Source organism: Oncorhynchus kisutch, linkage group LG7 (genome assembly GCF_002021735.2).
Source record: "Oncorhynchus kisutch isolate 150728-3 linkage group LG7, Okis_V2, whole genome shotgun sequence".
NCBI classification, from domain to species: Eukaryota; Metazoa; Chordata; class Actinopteri; order Salmoniformes; family Salmonidae; genus Oncorhynchus; species Oncorhynchus kisutch.
In genome coordinates, this window is record NC_034180.2 from 29,391,830 (window position 1) to 29,411,443 (window position 19,614).

The following is a 19,614-nucleotide window of genomic DNA, read 5'->3' on the forward strand; positions in this document are numbered from 1 at the left end:
CAGCTGGCTCAGAGGGAGGCAGCAAAGGCGGTCTGTCACCGCGGGGAGAAGCAGAGGGCTAGCTACAGTAGGGTAGCTAACCCTCAGAGATGCTAACCCCACAGGTACATGCTAATGAAGCAAGCAGAATAAATAGCACAGCCTTTCCACCCCTATTTCACCTACTTCCTCTATTACCACAGCAATCATGACTCCTCTTTGTACCGTGCACATACCAGTCTCCAGAGATATAGTTAGAGGAGGATGTGTCCGAAAATAGGAAGGAAAGAGAGATTGAATTAAAGAGAGCGAGATGGAGAGGGGTGAAAGAGAAAGCCAGGGAGAGGTATAAAAAACCTTTTTGAGCAGATGTGTCAGAGAGAAGCTTAGAGGGAGAGAGAGAGAGGCTATGAAATAGAGAGGGGAGGAGTAAAAGCCCTCCCTGTAGGTTTTTCTTCACCCATTCAGAGCGCTGAGGTAGGGCTAGGGCTGATCACAGGTGATGAGCAAGAGTACAGTGAAGAGGGGGGAGGATCAGAAGAGCAAGGGGGATAAATGAACCGCTGCCGCGCCTCGACAAAGGAGCTCACACCAATGAAGAGCCTTTCTTTATTTCTCTCTTTCCCGTTCTCTCTTTCTCATCTCAGCTCATCCCCCCCTCAGTCGCCTGCCTGTTCCAGTGTTTTCACAGGGCTTTCGAGATGGCTCATTAGAATAGTGGGAGAAATTAGGAGTGTGACCGTGGGGAGGAAATGCACAGTAATCAAATAGATAGTGAGATGAAAGTGTATTGTTCCCATGAAGGGCAGAGTAGAAGGGGCTGACACAAAGCGGATTGAGCGGGCACTCGGAAGCTGTGTGTGCGTGTTAGAGTAAGTCTGTGTGCGTGTGTCAGCTTGGCTGCGTGACCCTCAGTGAGCTAATCTGGAGTATGGATTTTGTAATGAGGAGCAGCACTTAAAGGTAAGAATCACCTCAAAATATACCTGTCACTGAGAATATGCCATATTATTAAGGAATTGTCTTTTTTTTCCAGAGGGGAGAATTCTTACCAACTGTACTCATGTTTCAAATCTGTAACTGACATTTCTAATACAGGGAAGATTTGACTGAAATCCTTTCTCCAAAGTCTGTCTTCTATTGCGCATAGGCACTCTTTCAGAAGGAGAGAGTGAGGGTAGGAGATTTCATAATTTTCTTGTTGAAAACCCTCCTGAAAAGGCGTAGTCCTATTCTGTTGTGCATGGGTTATGTGGATAAGTGATATAGGGGCGAGTGAGAACTGTCTGGGTGAAGTGAAATTAGTGGATGAGGTATGTATATGAATTAGGTGGATGCTGTGTATGAGATTATCAATGGATTTGGGGAGTCTGGATGAAAGTGTGGTTGAGGTTGACAGAGCGGATAGCTCTGTTGATGAGGTGAGTGTTGTGGATATGTAACTGTTATAATCACATTATAAATCAGTGTATAAGTGAGTAATAGTGGGGATAAGATTGAGGAGGAAATTAATGGATGAGGAGTACTGTATGGACGGAATAAATTGATGAAGTCTTTGGATGAGGTTGACGACATGGATGAGGTGTGTGTGTATGAAAAGTACATTGAGGTTGAGATGAACTGGATGGGATGGGATGAATGAATGAAGTATGTGGATGATATGAACTGCTTTGTTGAGAAACATGGATGAAACATATGCAATTAATGAAAATTGCGGAAGAGGTGAAATGTATGGATGCGACTTATAGATGAGGGAGTCGGTTACCCACTGAGCTGTCCTGATGAGGTGAGGTTAGCGTATTAATTTCTTCTATGTGGATGAGTGCACTTTTGAAAGCTTGCAGATAAGGTGAGATATTGTGTGGCCGTAGCCCTTCATGCAGACGAGTGCTCACGAAACCCATAACTTAATACACACATCTCCCCTGACCTTAAACATGAGCAAATCCTTCTGAATTATACATGAGCTGTGCTACTGAAGAGGTCTCCAGGCTGGACCTACGGTCTGTCTATTCTGTCTGTCTGTCTGTTGGAGCTGCTAATGGAGGGAAGAGGAGCCCAGTTTCCAGTAAAGAGGCGTTACCGCTGCCCGCGCAGGGATATGAGAGAGTGTGTGAGGTGTTACCATGGCAACCTGTGGTAACGCCATGGCAGCAGCTATTCTTGCTGGGGTACAAACAGAAATAAAACAATTACATCACAACAAAACTGTAGCCTACATGATAAATAAACCAATACATCTTACAGGACATTACACTGAACAAAAACATAAACGCAAGATGCAATAATTTCGAAGATTTTACTGAGTTACAGTTATAAGGAAATCAGTCAATTTAAATAAATTCATTAGGCCCTAATCTATGGATTTCACAATACTTGTCACGACCGTGGTATGAATAATTGGACTAAGGCGCAGCGTGAGTAGAGTTCCACATTTTAATGATAGCGAAACTTCCAAAACAACAAAGATATAATGATCGTGAAATACGTAGCGCACATAGGCACTCATACAAAACAATATCCCACATCGCAGGTGGGAAAAAGGACACACTAAGTATGAACCCCAATTAGAGGCAACGATTATCAGCTGCCTCCAATTGGGAATATAATACCTAGAAACCCCCCTAGTCAAGCCCTGACCTATTACACCATAGAGAACCCAGAGGGCTCTCTATGGTCAGGACATGACAATACTGGGAATAAATGTATGCATATGTTGGTCACAGTCACTTGGGATCCTGAGTGGTCTAAGGCACTATATTTCAGCGCTAAAGGCAGCACTACAGATCCTGGTTTGATTACAGGTTGTATCACAACCGGCCGTGATTGGGAGTCCTGTAAGGCGGTGCACAATTGGCCTGATGTCGCTGGGGTAGGCCGTTGTTGTAAATAAGAATTTGTTCTTAACTGACTTGCCTATTTAAATAAATAAAAGATACCTTAAAAAAAGTAGGTCTGTGGATCAGAAAATCAGGCAGTATCTGACGTGACCACCATTTATTTGCCTCATGCAGTGTGACATACCTCCTTCGCATAGCGTTGATCAGGCTGTTGATTGTGGCCTGTGGAATGTTGTCCCACTACTCTTCAATGGCTGTGCGAAGTTGCTGGATATTTGCGGGAGCTGGAACACGCTGTCGTATACTTCGATCCAGAGCATCCCAAACATGCTCAATGGGTGACATGTCTGGTGAGTATGCAGGCCATGGATGAACAGGGACATTTTCAGTTTCTAGGAATTGTGTACAGTTCCTTGCAACACGGGGGTGTGCATTATCATGCTGAAGCATGAGGTGATGGCGGCAGATGAACAACAATGGGCTTCAGGATCTCATCACAGTATTTCTGTGCATTCAAATTGCCATCGATAAAATGCAATTGTGTTCTTAGCTTATGCCTGCCCATACCATAACCATATAGTTAAAGTGGAAATGATTGAGCCAATTGTAAGTTGGGGATGATTAGTTGGCCATCATGGTATGAGTTTCAGAATGGGAATTTAGCAGGGACACACCATGGTTAACACCCCTACACTCCCGCCAAGGGATCTTTAGTGATTACAGAGAGTCCGAACACCTACTTAACATCCCATCCAAAAGACAGCACTCTACACAGGGCAATGTCCCCAATTACTGAATTGGTATATTTTATTTAAACTAGAGGAAATAGTGCTTCCAACTGGCCTTCCAACACCGCTTCCAGCAGCATCTGGTCTCCTATCCAGGTACTGACCAGGACCAACCCTGCTTAGCTTCAGAGGCAAGCCAGCATTGGGATGCAGGGTGGTATGTTGCTGGCCGCTTTGTTCACACTGTCTGCTATCTGCCCAGTACAGTTGAAACCTGGATTAATCCATGAAGAGCACAGTTCTCCAGCATGCCAGTGGCCATCGATGGTGAGCATTTTCTCAATGAAGTCTGCTACGACGCCGAACTGCAGTCAGGTCAAGACCCTGGTGAGGACAACGAGCACACAGATAAGTTTCCCTGAGACGGTTTCTGGTATTGGCATAAATAATTTGCTTGTGCAAACCAACAGTTTCATCAGGTGTATGGGTGACTGTTCTCAGACAATCCTGCAGGTGAAGAAGCATGATGTGGAGTTCATGGGCTGCCGTGGTTACACGTGGTCTGTGGTTGTGAGGCTGGTTGGATGTACTGCCAAATTCTATAAAACAACATTGGAGGCAGCTTATGGTAGAGAAATGAACATATAATGTTCTGGTATCAGCTCGAGTGGACATTTCTGCAGTCAGCATGCCAATTGCACGCTCCCTCAAAACTTGAGACATCTGTGGCATTGTGTTGTGTGACAAAACAATGCACATTTTAGAGTGGCCATTTATTGTCCCCAGCACAAGGTGCACCCGTGTAATGATCATGCTGTTTATTCAAAATCTTGATATGCCACACCTGTCAAGTGTATTATCTTGGCAAGGGAGAAATGCTCACTAACAGGGATGTAAACAAATTTGTGCACAACATTTGAGAGAAATAAGCTTTTTGTGAAGATGGAACATTTCTGGGATCTTATATGAAAAATGGGACCATTGTATTTATATTTTGGTTCAGTTTACATTATTACTCTATTATTACACATTTACAATTGAACTTGTACAATACTACAATAATACAATATTACATTGTGTGTGTGTGTAGAGTGAGTGTGATAGAGTGTGTATGAGTGTTTGTGTGCATGTCTCTTCACAGTTCGTGTGGTGCCATGAGGTGTTGTTTTATCTGTTTTTAAAATCTGATTTTACTGCTCACTTGAGTTTCTTGATGTGGAAGAGAGTTGCATTGTAGTCATGGTTCTATGTAATACTGCGTGTTTCCCATAGTCTGTTCTGGACTTGGGGACTATGAAGAGACCTCTGGTAGTATGTCTTGTGGGGTATGTATGGGTGTCTGAGCTGTGTTAGCTCTTTGAACAAAAGGTTCACCGCTTTCACCACGTCAATACCTCTCTCAAAGACATGTGTTTTCTCCCCTGAATCAGAGAGGAGCGGTGAGGAGAAGAGAACTATCTCTCGTGAGGGGCAATGGGCATATTGTTCTCTCATTTAGCTCTCATATAGTTTGTTGTTCCACTCTTTGCAGCCATTTATTCAAGGGAAGCAGTTTATAAAGCTTTGTTTTGATAAAAGTTTACAGCCACATCAGACCAAGGATATGAGCTGAACACAAGGGAGTGGCAGATAGATCGGAATACTGATAACAGTCGGCACACTTGAGCATTTCCCTCTCTCGTACACTGAATATGGATGGTGTGCTACGTAGCACAGTTCTCTGAACGTAGTTGTGCCACTCATCTTCCTCTGAGGCAAGCTGGGGTGTTTGGTTGTTATTGGCGACTGGGTTTGTAGTTCTGACAGGAAGACGAGGCTCCTCTGTAGTGTCCTCAGTCTGGGATAATTAGAATTGCAGATGTAGTCTTCTGTAGGCGTTTGTTTAAAAAAACTCAAGGTTTTCCTGTCTGCGGTGACTCAGAAACACTCTTGTGCAGATAATTCACAAGAGCAAGGGCATATTTGTACGCACAAAGGACCTATTTTGTTTCACACAGACAGGTACGCTACCCATCGTACCACTGGCATCAATTGGACTGCCATGAAGCCTGAATTGGTACAGAATACCCACCCCAGAAACACACACACACACACACACACAGCCACACACACACTCACAACTGTATATGGAAGATATTTTCCAGTGCAATAGAGTATTGTTTAAGAACGCATAAAATGACAGACTTTCTGGAGGGTGCTTCCAGAGGCTCATGATTTCCCAGGTACTGGAATGTTGTCATGAAATGAAACTTCATCTTGAGGCTGTTCCTTTATAGCTTGGTGGTTCAGATCTGTTTTGTACTCCTCCCAGCCATGTTTGTTGACTTTACACCCAAGTAACATGCATGGCTTGGCAACGATAGACAGATTTAGCTATACAGACAGCACAATAGGACTAATGTTATGACATTAAAAATGAATGATGACACTAGTTTGCACCAGAGACTTCACATGCCCTATAATGGTTGTGACCTCTTTTGGTTTACTTACTGTTTATTTGATCCGCGGGCTATATCAGGAAATAATTACTGTTGTCACTTTTCTTTGAACCACCTGTGTGTAACACACTTTGAATACATTATCAACCATGGCTCTGTTTTTAGAGTATTGTGGTTAATTCAACATTTGTAGACGTTATGATGATTTTACACAATGTTGTATACATTGAGTGTACAAAACATTAAGAACACTTTCCTAATATTGAGTTGCACTCCCCCTACCCCTTTTGCCCTCAGAACAGCCCTAATTCGTCAGAGCATGGACTCTGCAAGGTGTCTAAAGCGTTCCACAGGGATACTGGGGCATGTTGACTCCAATGCTTCCCACAGTTCAATGTCCTTTGGGTGGTGGACCATTCTTGGTACACACAAGAAACTGTTGAGCGTGAAAAACCCAGAAGCGTTGCAGTTCTTGACAAAAACCGGTGTGCCTGGCACCTACTACCATATTCTGTTCAAAGGCACTTAAATGTTCTATTTTGCCCATTCACCCTCTGAATGGCACACATACACAATCCATGTCTCAGTTGTCTTAAGGCTTAAAAATCGTTCTTTAATCTGTTTTCTCCCGTTCATCTACACCGATTGAAGTGATAAGGGACAATAAGGGATCACAGCTTTCACCTGGATTCATCTGGTCAGTCTATGTCATGGAAAGAGAAGGTGTTCGTAATGATTTTTACACTCAGTGTACACGTTTGAAGAAGGACAAGTATACACTACCGTTCAAAAGTTTGGGGTCACTTAGAAATGTCCATGTTTATGAAAGAAAAGCACTTTTTTGTCCATTAAAATAACATAAAATTGATCAGAAATACAGTGTAGACACTGTTAATGTTGTAAATGACTATTGTATCTGGAAATGGCAGATTCTTTTATGGAATATCTACATAGGCGTACAGAGGCCCATTATCAGCAACCCTCACTCCTGTGTTCCAATCGCACGTTGTGTTAGCTAATCCAAGTTTATAATTTTAAAAGGCTAATTGATCATTAGAAAACCCTTTTGCAATTATGTTAGCACAGCTGAAAACTATTGTCCTGATTAAAGAAGCAATAACATTGGCCTTCTTTAGACTAGTTGAGTATCTGGAGCATCAGCATTTGTGGGTTCGATTGCAGGCTCAAAATGGCCAGAAACAAATAACTTTCTTCTGAAACTCAACAGTCTATTCTTGTTCTGAGAAATGAAGGCATGATGATCCATTACACATCATTTCTGGTTAGATGGGTTGCTGCATAGCTATTTTCAGGTCTTTCCAGAGATGTTAGATCGTGTTCAAGTCCGGGCTCCGGCTGGGCCACTTAAAGACATTCAGTGACTTGTCCCAAAACCACTCCTGCGTTGTCTTGGCTGTGTGCTTAGGGTGGTTGTCGTGTTGGAGGGTGAACCTTTGCCCCAGTCTGAGGTCCTGAGCGCTCTGGAGCAGGTTTTCATTAAGGATCACTCTGTACTTTGCTCCGTTCATCTTTCCCTCGATCCTGACTAGTTTCGCAGTCCCTCCCGCTGAAAAACATCCCCACAGCATGATGCTGCCACCACCATGCTTCACCGTAGGGATGGTGCCAGGTTTCCTCCAGTCGTGACACTTGGCATTCAGGCCAAAGAGTTAAATCTTGGTTTCATCAGACCAAAGAATCTTGCTTCACATGGTCTGAGAGTCCTTTTGGTGACTTTTGGCAAACTCCTCACGGGCTGTCATGTGCCTTTTACTGAGGAGTGGCTTCAGTCTGGCCACTCTACCATAAAGGTCTGATTGGTGGAGTGATGCAGAGATGGTTGTCCTTCTGGAAGGTTCTCCTATCTCCACAGAGGAACTCTGGAGCTCTGTCAGAATGACCATCGGGTTCTTGGTCCCCTCCATGACCAATACCCTTCTCCCCCGATTGCTCAGTTTGGCCAGGCGGCCATCTCTAGGAAGTCTTGGTGGTTCCAAACATCTTCCATTGAAGAATAATGGAGGCCACTGTGTTCTTGGGGACCTTCAATGCTGCAGAAATGTTTTTGTACCCTTCCCCAGATCTGTGCATCGACACAATCCTGTCTCGGAGCTCTACGGACAATTCCTTCAACCTAATGGCTTGGTTTTTGCTCTGACATGCACTGTCAACTGTGGGACCTTATATAGACAGGTGTGTGCCTATCCAAATCATGTCCAATCAATTGAATTTACCACAGGTGGACTCCAATCAAGTTGTAGAAACATCTCAAGCATGATCAATGGCAACAGCATGCACCTGAGCTAAGTTTAATACATTTGCAAACATTTCTAAAAACCTGTTTTCGCTATGTATTTCGGGGTATAGTGTGTTGATTGATGAGGAATTGTTTTTATTTCATCCATTTTAGAATACGGCTGTAAAGTAACAACATTTAGAAAAAGTCAACGTTCAATGAACATTCAATGATAAGACCACCTATTTCCACAATCTTCAGTCTAAATGACAGTCACTGGCAAAGTTACCATTAGGCAGAAGAGGCAATAGCATCATCAATGAGCCTCATGAGCTGGGCATAATTATTACCTTGTATTAATAATAAAACAAAAAATACAAATAAAATATGTAAATAATTTCTCCCCTTGAGGCCCCCACATCCTCCGCTCAAGGAATTTCATCACGGTAGCACATTTAGAGATAGATTTATAGCCATTCATCTAAAATAATAAAAATAGATTAAAAATAAATGTAAAAACACTTTCTGTTTGTCATAGATGGATAAGACTAATATGAGATGAAAGGCGAGTTCCTAACAAGTGCAGAAAGCCAAGCTAGAGCTCTGTGAGACGTTCACAGCGATGGGGGCAGGCGTTCTGATCAAGAGAAACCTTCATTTTCTCTAACACTAAACATACAAATGTGTATTTTACAGTTATAAGGAAGGTGAAATATTATAGTTAGTCTTTTTATAATTTTATTATACTATATTTAGAAAAAAATATAAGTAATTTCAAGCCTTAGTCACACAGTTTTGTTGAATAGGAAATACATAATATAAAATATTTCATATTTTTATAATATTTGTACTTTGTACCGGAGTTGGTGTCCTCAAAAGTGACTACACCTCAGGAATTTATAACTATCTTTACCAGAAAGGCTGCGATTTGAACCTTTCTTGGAGTGTGCAGCATTACATGATAAATAAGAACTTTTGGGGATTACATAGATTACATTTACGATTACATTTAGTTACTTTTAACTTTAAACCATGTTAAAGATTAAGATACAATCACAGAAAGTAACTAATCAGAGAGATGAAGTAAAACACATATACTGTATGTTTATATTATCAGTAAAAACCACTTATTTTTACGGCTAATCTTATTTCCCTGGATTTACTTTGATTATTTACATTTGAATAACTTATTGTGTTTTTACTCAAAAACATAGGAAATTACATATACTTAGTAATATTGTGTATAAATTATTGCCTTAATTTTTTCAAGTAGATTCAACATCTCATTTACTACAGTGTACTTTGATCGATTGTGATTAGGTTGGTAAAGTAAGTTGTGATAGCAAAGAAACAAATTTGACTCAACCACGTTTTGCTCAGAGGCTAGATCCCTGTTGCACATCCCCACCATTTACTATAATGTAGGTGCTGCCCTATAGAGGTAATTCCTCAAACTTTCTGCAAACAAAATAAATATTCAATGTTTCTCATAACTCTCCAAGCTGATTCATCTGAGGTAATATTCAGGTCCATGGCACGAAAGTGAAATATTGGAGTGTTGTGACTGAATTACTGTTGGGAGAGAGAACGGGCTTAGGGGACAATGTAGGGTAGAGCACATCGGTGGAAAGTGAGTATTTGATAAGCAAGTACTGGGAGAATAATGAGAGAGTGTTCAGAGAGTGAGTTTTGGCAGAACAAATATTTATGAGCATTGCATTGCAGGAATGAGTGACTGAGCTAAGAGCGTGGCCGCTGTTGGGACATTGAGAATTTGAAGCAGGAGTGTTGCAAGTGTGTTTCTTCTCCCTAATCTTGTGAAATGTGTCAGCATTCCTTGTCACTGGGATTGTCAGCTACTTTGGGGAACAATTAGCATACCAGGATCTGAGAAGTATCCACTACATGTTAAGTGTGACTCTCCCCTCTCCTTCAATCTATAGGCTTCTAGTACCCAGCACACCCTTGTAAATTACATTTAACTTGGGGGTGGTAGTGATATAACAGTATATACAGTGCATTTGAAAAGTATTCAGACCCCTTGACTTTTTCATAATTTTGTTATGTTATAGCCTTATTCTAAAATTGATTACATTGTTTATTTTCTCATCAATCTACACACAATTCCCTATAATGACAAAACAAAAACACGTTTTTAGAAATGTTCAGAACCTTCACTCAGTACTTTGTTGAAGCACATTTGGCAGCGATTACAGCCTCAAGTCTTCTTGGGTGTGGCGCTACAAGCTTGGCAAACCTGTGTTTGGAGAGTTTCTCCCATTCTTCTCTGCAGATCCTCTCAAGCTGTCACGCCCTGCCAATAGAGAGGCTTTTTATTCTCTATTTTGGTTAGGCCAGGGTGTGACTAGGGTGGGCATTCTATGTCCTTTTTTCAATGTTTTGTATTTCTATGTCTTGGCCTGGTATGATTCTCAATCAGGGACAGCTGTCTATCGTTGTCTCTGATTGAGAACCATACTTAGGTACCCTTTTCCCCCACCTGTTTTGTGGGAAGTTAACTTTGACTTTGTTCAGGGCACATAGCCCAAAGCTTCACGGTTTGTTTTTTGTTCTTTGTTTTGTCGGCATCATTTTTAAATAAAGAAAATGTACGCTTACCATGTTGCACCTTGGTCCAGTCCTTCAGCCAGCCGTGACAGAACTTCCCACCACCAACGGACCAAGCAGCATGGTAAGGTGGACTCCTGGACATGGGAGGACGTTCTGGACGGCAAGGGAGTCTACACATGGGAGGAGATCCTGGCGGGAAGGGATCGCCTTCCATGGGAACAGGTGGAGGCAGCTAGGAGAGCAGAGGCAGCTGGAGAGAGGAACCAGCGGTATGTGGGAACACGGCTGGCAAGGAAGCCCGAGAGTAAGCCCCACATTTTTGGGCGGAGGCACACGGGGAGTGTGGCAGAGTCAAGAAGCGGACCTGAGCCAACTCCCCGTGCTTACCGTGGCGAGCATGGGACTGGTCAGGCCCCGTGCTATGGGGTGATGCGCACAGTACCGAGGCGGAGTATTCACAGGCCGGTATGCTCGGTACCAGCGTCCCGCATTTGCCGGGGGGAAGCTGGCATCCAGCCAGAACGGGTGGGGCCAGCTCTGCACTCAAGACCGCCAGTGCGCCTCCACGGCCCTGTGTACCAAATCATGTCCAATCAATTGAATTTACCACAGGTGGACTCCAATCAAGTTGTAGAAACATCTCAAGGATGATCAAAGGAAACAGCATGCACCAAAGCTTAATTTCGAGTCTCATAACAAAGTGTCTAAATACTTATGCAAATAAGGTATTTTTGTTTAGTATTTTTTATAAATCTGCAAAAATGTCTATAAACCTGTTTTTGCTTTGTCGTTATGGGGTATCGTGTGTAGATTGATGAGGGGGAAAAAATATTGAATCCATTTTAGAATAAGGCTGTAATGTAACAAATTGTGGAAAAAGGGAAGGGTTCTGAATACTTTCTGAATGCACTGCATAATAATAGGAATAATTATTGCCATTTTAGCAGATGCTTTTATCTAAAGTGACTTTCACTCATGTATACATACATTATAGTTTTTATTTTTATTTTTTACAGTCCATTGAATCGAACCCACTATCCTGGCATAGCAAGCTCCTTGCCCTAGAAAGAAAGAAATGAAAAAGAGAGAAAAAAGGCTTTATTTGAACATATCAAAACACTTTACTTGTGTGTTATAAAGCCCACATAACACTGTCATAATAATTAAACGATAGACGATAGTCGTGGCAGCTTGTATCATATTACAACTCAGCATGTTAAGTCTCAAACCCTTTTTCTTAAATGTACACACCTCTTTCAATTTTCAAAGGCTCATTCTTAGATCATTCACATTTAGCAAGATTCTATGGAGTCTGAAACAACTGAGTCAATGCAAACGACGACAAACGTGATATAAAATCATAACATGCCCTAGCTGAGTTTCTCTACTTCACGATCTCAAAGGAGTTGAAATACATTTTTTATTTAATTTAACTAGGCAAGTCATAAGAACATATTCTCATTTACAATGACAGTCTACCCTGACCAAACCCTCCCCTAACAAATTGTGCGAGATATAGCCCGGGATCGAACCCAGGTCAGTAGTGATGCCTCTAGCACTGTGATACAGTACCTTAGACGGGGTGGCAGGTAGCCTAATGGTTACAGCATTGGACTAGTAACTGAAAGGTTGAAAGATTGAATCCCCGAGCTGATAAGGTAAAAATAATCTGTCGTTCTGACCCTGAACAAGGCAGTAAATCCACTGTTCCTAGGCCGTCATTGAAAATAATAATTCTTAACTGACTTGCAAAGTTAAATAAAGGTAAAATAAAACATAAAAAAAGACTGCTACACCCCTCGGACTCCTCACCACTGGATCCCCTCAAGTACATTGAGTAGCTGTTTGTCGTTGCGAAGAAAGTTTTATTAACAAGTATGGCTTTAGCAAACAAAGCAAGGCCTGCCTTTACACAGGACAAACATAGTGGGGTCTGAAATGATTGGATTCCTTGATAAAGATGAGCAAAACAAAACAGTATAAAATAAGTAATGCATACACTACCGTTCAAAAGTTTGGGGTCACTTAGAAATGTCCTTGTTTTTGAAAGAAAAGCTATTTTTTTTGTCCATTAAAATAACCTCAAATTGATCAGAAATACAGTGTAGACATTATTCATGTTGTAAATGACTATTGTAGCTGGAAACGGGTGTCATGGCTGTTGAAGGAAGAGGACCAAGGTGCAGCGTGGTGAGAGTACATATTCTTTATTTAAGATGACGCCGACAAAAACAATAAACACTACAAACAAACCGTGAAGCTAAAGGCTATGTGCCCTAAACAAAGTCAACTTCCCACAAAGAAAGGAGGGAAAACGGGCTACCTAAGTATGGTTCCCAATCAGAGACAACGATAGACAGCTGCCCCTGATTGAGAACCATACCTGGCCAAAACATAGAAATACAAAAATCCTAGATAACAAAACATAGAATGCCCACCCCAAATCACACCCTGACCAAACCAAATAGAGACATAAAAAGGCTCTCTAAGGTCAGGGCGTGACAACGGGTGATTTTTAATGGAATATCTACATAGGCGTACAGAGGCCCATTATCCTCAACCATCACTCCTGTGTTCCAATGGCACGTTGTGTTAGCTAATCTAAGTTTATCAATTTAAAAGGCTAATTGATCATTAGAAAACCCTTTTTCAATTATGTTAGCACAGCTGAAAACTGTTGTCCTGATTAAAGACGCAATAAAACTGGTCTTCTTTGGACTAGTTGAGTATTTGGAGCATCAGCATTTGTGCGTTCGATTACAGACTCAAAATGTCCAGAAACAAAGAACTTTCTTCTGAAACTATTCAGTCTATTCTTGTTCTGAGAAATGAAGGCTATTCCACGCGAGAAATTGCCAAGAAACTGATGATTTCGTATAACGCTGTGTACTACTCCCTTCACAGAACAGTGCAAACTGTCTCTAACCAGAATAGAAAGAGGAGTGGGAAGCCCCAGTTCACAACTGAGCAAGAGGACAAGTACATTAGAGTGTCTAGTTTGAGAAACAGATGCCTCACAAGTCCTCAACTGGCAGCTTCATTAAATAGTACCCGCAAAACACCAGTCTCAACGTCAACAGTGAAGAGGCGACTCCGGGATGCTGGCCTTCTAGGCAGAGTTGCAAAGAAAAAGCCATATTTCAGACTGGCCAATAAAAATAAAAGATTAAGATAGGCAAAAGAACACAGACACTGGACAGAGGAAGATTGGAAAAAAGTGTTTGAGGTGTTCGGACCACAAAGAAGAACATTCGTGAGACGCAGAACATTTTAAAGATGCTGGAGGAGTGCTTGACGCCATCTGTCAAGCATGGTGGAGGCAATGTGATGGTCTGGGGGTGCTTTGGTGGTGGTCAAGTTGGAGATTTGTGCAGGGTAAAAGGGATCTTGAAGAAGGAAAGCTATCCCTCCATTTTGCAACACCATGCCATACCCTGTGGACGGCACTTAATTGGAGCCAATTCCCTCCTACAACAGGACAATGACCCATAGCACAGCTCCAAACTATGCAAGAACTATTTAGGGAAGAAGCAGTCAGCTGGTATTCTGTCTATAATGGAGTGGCCATCACAGTCCCTGGATCTCAACCCTATTGAGCTGTTGTGGGAGCAGCATGACCGTATAGTACGTAAGAAGTGCCCATCAAGCCAATCCAATTTGTGGGAGATGCTTCAGGAAGCATGGGGTGAAATCTCTTCAGATTACTTCAACAAATTGACAAGTAGAATGCCAAAGGTCTACAAGGCTGTAATTGCAACAAATGGAAGATTATTTGACGAAAGCAAAGTTTGAAGGACACAATTATTATTTCAATAAAAAATCATTATTTATATCCTTGTCAACGTCTTGACTATATTTCCTATTCATTTTCAATTAATTTAATGAATGTTATCATGGAAGACAAGAACATTTCTAAGTGACCCCAAACTTTTGAATGGTAGTGTATACTGAGCTATATTGTATGCTCATAAAAATTACATCAAAGATCCATAACCATATTTTACAGAAGGGATGAGGGATTTTCTGCATATGCATTGTTCTTTTGAAGGCCAAATGCACTGCTGGTGTGCGTGGCCAAATACCTCTATTTTCGTGTCATATGACCATTGCTTCGGTGCATAGTGCCAATGACGTTGAGCAAAAACCAGGCAGTGTTATGGTCAGATGACATGAAAATAGAGCTATTTGGTCACACACACCAGTGGTTGGTTTGGCCTTAGAAAGAACGATGCATATGCAGAAAATACCTCATCCCTACTGTGAAATATGGTGGTGGATCTTTGATGTTTTGGGGATATTTTATTTAAACTGTTCCTGGGGCCCTTGTTAAGGTCAACAGCTAAATTTACTTTACAAAGTATCGGAACATTTTAGCCAAAAACCTGGTTGCCTCTGCCAGGAGGCTGAAACTTGGCCGCAACTGATTCTTCCAGCAAGACAATGACCCCAAGCATACATCTACATCCACAAAGAAATGGTTAATGGACCACAAAATCAACATTTTGCAATGACCATCTCAATCTACGGACTTGAACCACCATTGAAAACCTGTGGTTTGAATTTAAGAGGGCAATCCATAAGGGCAGACAAAGGATATCAAGGATCTGGAAAGATTATGTATGGAGGAATGGTCTAAGATCCCTCCCAGTGTGTTTTTCAATCTCATAAAACATTTGAGAAAAAGGCTCAGTGTTGTTATACTTGCAAGGGGATGGTGCTGGAGTATTGAATAATAATCATTTTCACCCCTAGATAGATTGTTTGAAGCATACAATATACAATAGCCCAGTATTTGTATTATTTATTTTATACAGTCTTTTTTGCTCATCTTTGTCAAGGAATCCAATAATTCCTGATCAATTGAGATGGTATAATGTATATCATGGAGTTGAGAAACCCAGCTAAACAGGCCCTAGACAACTTTTTAAAGAATAATCTACATGACTTAATTTACTATCTTCCAAAACTTCATTGGGAAGAACTGAATAGGCACTGGATTACTTTATAAGATTACCACAAATACTGTATATAGCGAGCGAGATGGCCACCACAGTTAATTCTAATTATACATTCATCCTATATACACCATGCAATCTACACCTTGTAAATACCAGATATCTCTGGCAAGCAATGAGGCATACTAATTTGATCAAATTAAATTAAAGATAGACAGCACACCCACTGTAAACCAAAAAGTTAATTATCAGGCACAGTGAATCAAGGCTCGTTATTTTTGAGCTTTTTGGTAGAAATCTGGATCAATGGTAATTGTTGCTTTTTCTTTACCTTAAGGCACAGTTTCAGAGTGACAGATATAGTAATAGTTTATGAACCATACTGAAAAGGGCAATATGGAAAGAACAGATCTGAGCCAGAACTGTACAAGTCAGGTTGGCACTATAGTGAGAAAAGGGTATAGAGATGTTCCATTCTTTATTTAAATGTCTTGCTTCAGTTTGACGTCAGTCACACCCGTAGGCCAATAACTTACAGTAGGGCTAAATCATATAGTGCCAAATGACATAATAGCCTACAGGGCATACAATAGAATAATGTGGGCATTCATTCACTTCAAGTGAAGTGGAACTGAAACATTTATTCCAACGTTGAGTATTAGGCTAACCTGCCAAGCAGTGACAGAGAAACAACAGAAGTGGTTGTCTTTCCCTACTCCCCATGTCAACGTGGTTTTCACACAGAGAATAATAATTGAAGCCAGTCAGGCCAAATTCTGTGACAGTACAAGCTGCTAATCCCTTGGTATGATTTGGTGACAGGGGAGAGTGCTAATCCTTCGATACGATTCAGTGCCAGTGAGGACTGCTTAATCCCTTGGCACAAGTCTGATGGAACTCTTCAGGAATAAAACATGAGCATGCCGGGAACCAGGGCCAGTCGCTCCAAAGGACTTCCTGTTTTTATCTGGCAGCCATTGTGATAATTCAAAGGAGGGTTGTCAGCATATCAAAAAATGAAGATCTATGGATTTTCCATGGATGACATGCAAGAATGCCAGTGTATTGTGGATAGCATGCAAGCCTCCTTGACAATGAAATAGGCAAAATAAAATAATACATTAATGGATGTATTTAAGGTGCATTTGGAAAGTATTCAGATCCCTTCACTTTTTCCACATTATTTTACATTACAGCCTTATTCTAAAAACAATAAAACATTTCCCCCTCATCAATCTACACACAATACCCCATACTGAACATGATTTGGAAAGGCACAGAACTGTCTATATAAGGTCCACAGGTGACAGTGAATGTCAGAGCAAAAACCAAGCCATGAGGTCGAAGGAATTGTCTGTAGAGCTCTGAGACAGGATTGTGTTGAGGCATAGATCTGGGGAAGGCTACCGAAACATTTCTGCAGCATTGAAGGTCCCGAAGAACACAGTGGCCTCCATCATTCTTCAATGGAAGAAGTTTGGAACAACCAAGACTCTTCCTAGAGATGGCCGCCCGGCCAAACTGAGCAATCAGGGAAGAAAGATCTTGGTCACGGAGGTGACCAAAAACCCGATGTTCACTCTGACAGAGCTCCAGAGTTCATCTGTGGAGATGGGAGAACCTTCCAGAAGGACAACCATCTCTGCATTACTCCACTAATCAGACCTTTATGGTAGAGTGGCCGGACAGAAGCCACTCCTCAGTAAAAGGCACATGACAGCCCGCTTGGAGTTTGCCAAAAGGCACCTAAAGGACTCTCAGACCATAAGAAGCAAGATTCTCTGGTCTGATGAAACCAAGATTTAACTCTTTGGCCTGAATGCCAAGCGTTACGTCTGGAGGAAACCAGGCACTGCTCATCACCTGGCCAAAACCATCCCTACGGTGAAGCATGGTGGTGGCAGCATCATGCTGTGGGGAGCACACAGCCAAGACAACGCAGGAGTGGCTTCAGGGACAAGTCTCTGAATGTCCTTGAGTGGTCCAGCCAGAGCCCGTCTTGAATCCAATCTAACATTTCTGGAGAGACCTGAAAATAGCTGTGCAGCGACTCTCCCCATCCAACCTGACAGAGCTTGAGAGGATCTGCAGATAAAATGGGAGACACTCCCCAAATACAGGTGTGCCACGCTTGTAGCGTCATACCCAAGAAGACTTGAGGCTGTAATTGCTGCCAAAGGTGCCTCAAATAAAAAAATATATACATTTGCAAATAATTCTAAAAACCTGTTTCTGCTTTGTCATTATGGGGTATTGTGTGCAGATTGACTATTTAATACATTTTAGAATAAGGCTGTAATGTAACAAAATGTGGAATGTGGGTCTGAATACTTTCCGAATGCACTGTAGTTAAGCACTGTATTTATTCATATTTTCAGTAAATCTACATTCACCATAAAAGTAACTTCTTTCATCATCATATGTTATTCAACCAATGTTACATGATTTGAAATAACATAGAGGCACTGCACTGAAGACGTTCACAGCCAAGCATCTTGCATGAGGAGTTCTTGGAACAATTAATATTGGATGAACAAGCCATGATATATTTCCCTTGTTCTCATTTCCTTTGAAATCCTAGGAATCCACTGTTGAATCTCATAACACCGAACTTTGGTGGTCAATAGTTTGGATCAATATGTCACCACATAATTGCAACAGCCTTCCACGCATGTATTACAAATGTCTCCCCAGGGCTCAGTGGGAACCATAAAAATGTTGACAACAAGGAGAGAGTGCGCTTTAAAGAGGTTTTTCCTCTCCTTTTTTATTTTTATAGCCTCTGAATAGATGTATGTTAACACTTGACCTTTGAAAGGATCCCTATCTGTCATCTTTCTCTGTCAGTTTATGTTGACAGTTACAGACACAAAGCCTTTAAGGAAGCATATCATATTACAATATTTCACTGCTGTTTCGGGCTGCAAATGGCAATATTCATGCCCATAGGGGGCACAGGGGCACGTGTCCCCTCAGATTTGTCCTGTTAAATGTTTGAATTAATTGTTGTTCTTTCTCTGTAATAGCCACCTAGCACTTTTATGAAGGAGACTTAGCTAACACAGATAGTTTCCCAATTTCCCCAACTCATAACTAGCTATCAAGAAGCAATTTCAGGTTGTCAAGCTAGAGTAGCTAGCTTGTCTAACTATCTTAGCTGGCATGCCTGCTGGCAAGGTTGGTAGACGTTATAAAAGCACCAATAACTAAATGTACTAAATAAGACTCACATTCCTTTCAATCTTTACCCAGAGTTTTGCAGAGATGCAGAGAAGCATATACAGTTGAAGTCGGAAGTTTACATACACCTTAGCCAAATACATTTAAACTCTGTTTTTCACAATTCCTGACATTTAATCCTAGTAAAAATGCCCTGTTTTAGGTCAGTTAGGATCACCACTTTATTTTAAGAATGTGAAATGTCAGAATAATAGTAGAGAGAATGATTTATTTCAGCTTTAATTTATTTCATCACATTCCCAGGGGGTCAGAAGTTAACATACACTCAATTAGTATTTGGTAGGATTGCCTTCAAATTGTTTAACTTGGTTCAAACGTTTCGGGTAGCATTCCACAAGCTTCCCACAATAAATTGGGTGAATTTTGTCCAATTCCTCCTGACAGAGCTGGTGTAACTGAGTCAGGTTTGTAGGCCTCCTTGCTCACACATGCTTTTTCAGGTCTGCCCACACATTTTCTATAGGATTGATTTCAGGGCTTTGTGATGGCCACTCCAATACCTTCACTTTGTTGTCCTTAAGCCATTTTGCCACAACTTTGGAAGTATGCTTGGGGTCATTGTCCATTTGGAAGACCCATTTGCGACCAAGCTTTAACTTCTTGACTGATGTCTTGAGATGTTGCTTC

General features: G+C 41.4%; 1 protein-coding gene across 1 annotated transcript in view; it reads left to right on the forward strand.

Moving 5' to 3' along the window:
- The first annotated feature begins 368 nt into the window (after positions 1–368).
- The window catches only part of LOC109893912 (leucine-rich repeat and immunoglobulin-like domain-containing nogo receptor-interacting protein 2), a 33,957-nt gene continuing 14,711 nt past the window's right edge, over positions 369–19,614 (forward strand). The window contains exon 1 of the mRNA XM_020487114.2: positions 369–942. The gene's annotated coding sequence lies outside the window, so the exon portion shown is untranslated. The remainder of the gene's footprint in view (positions 943–19,614) is intronic.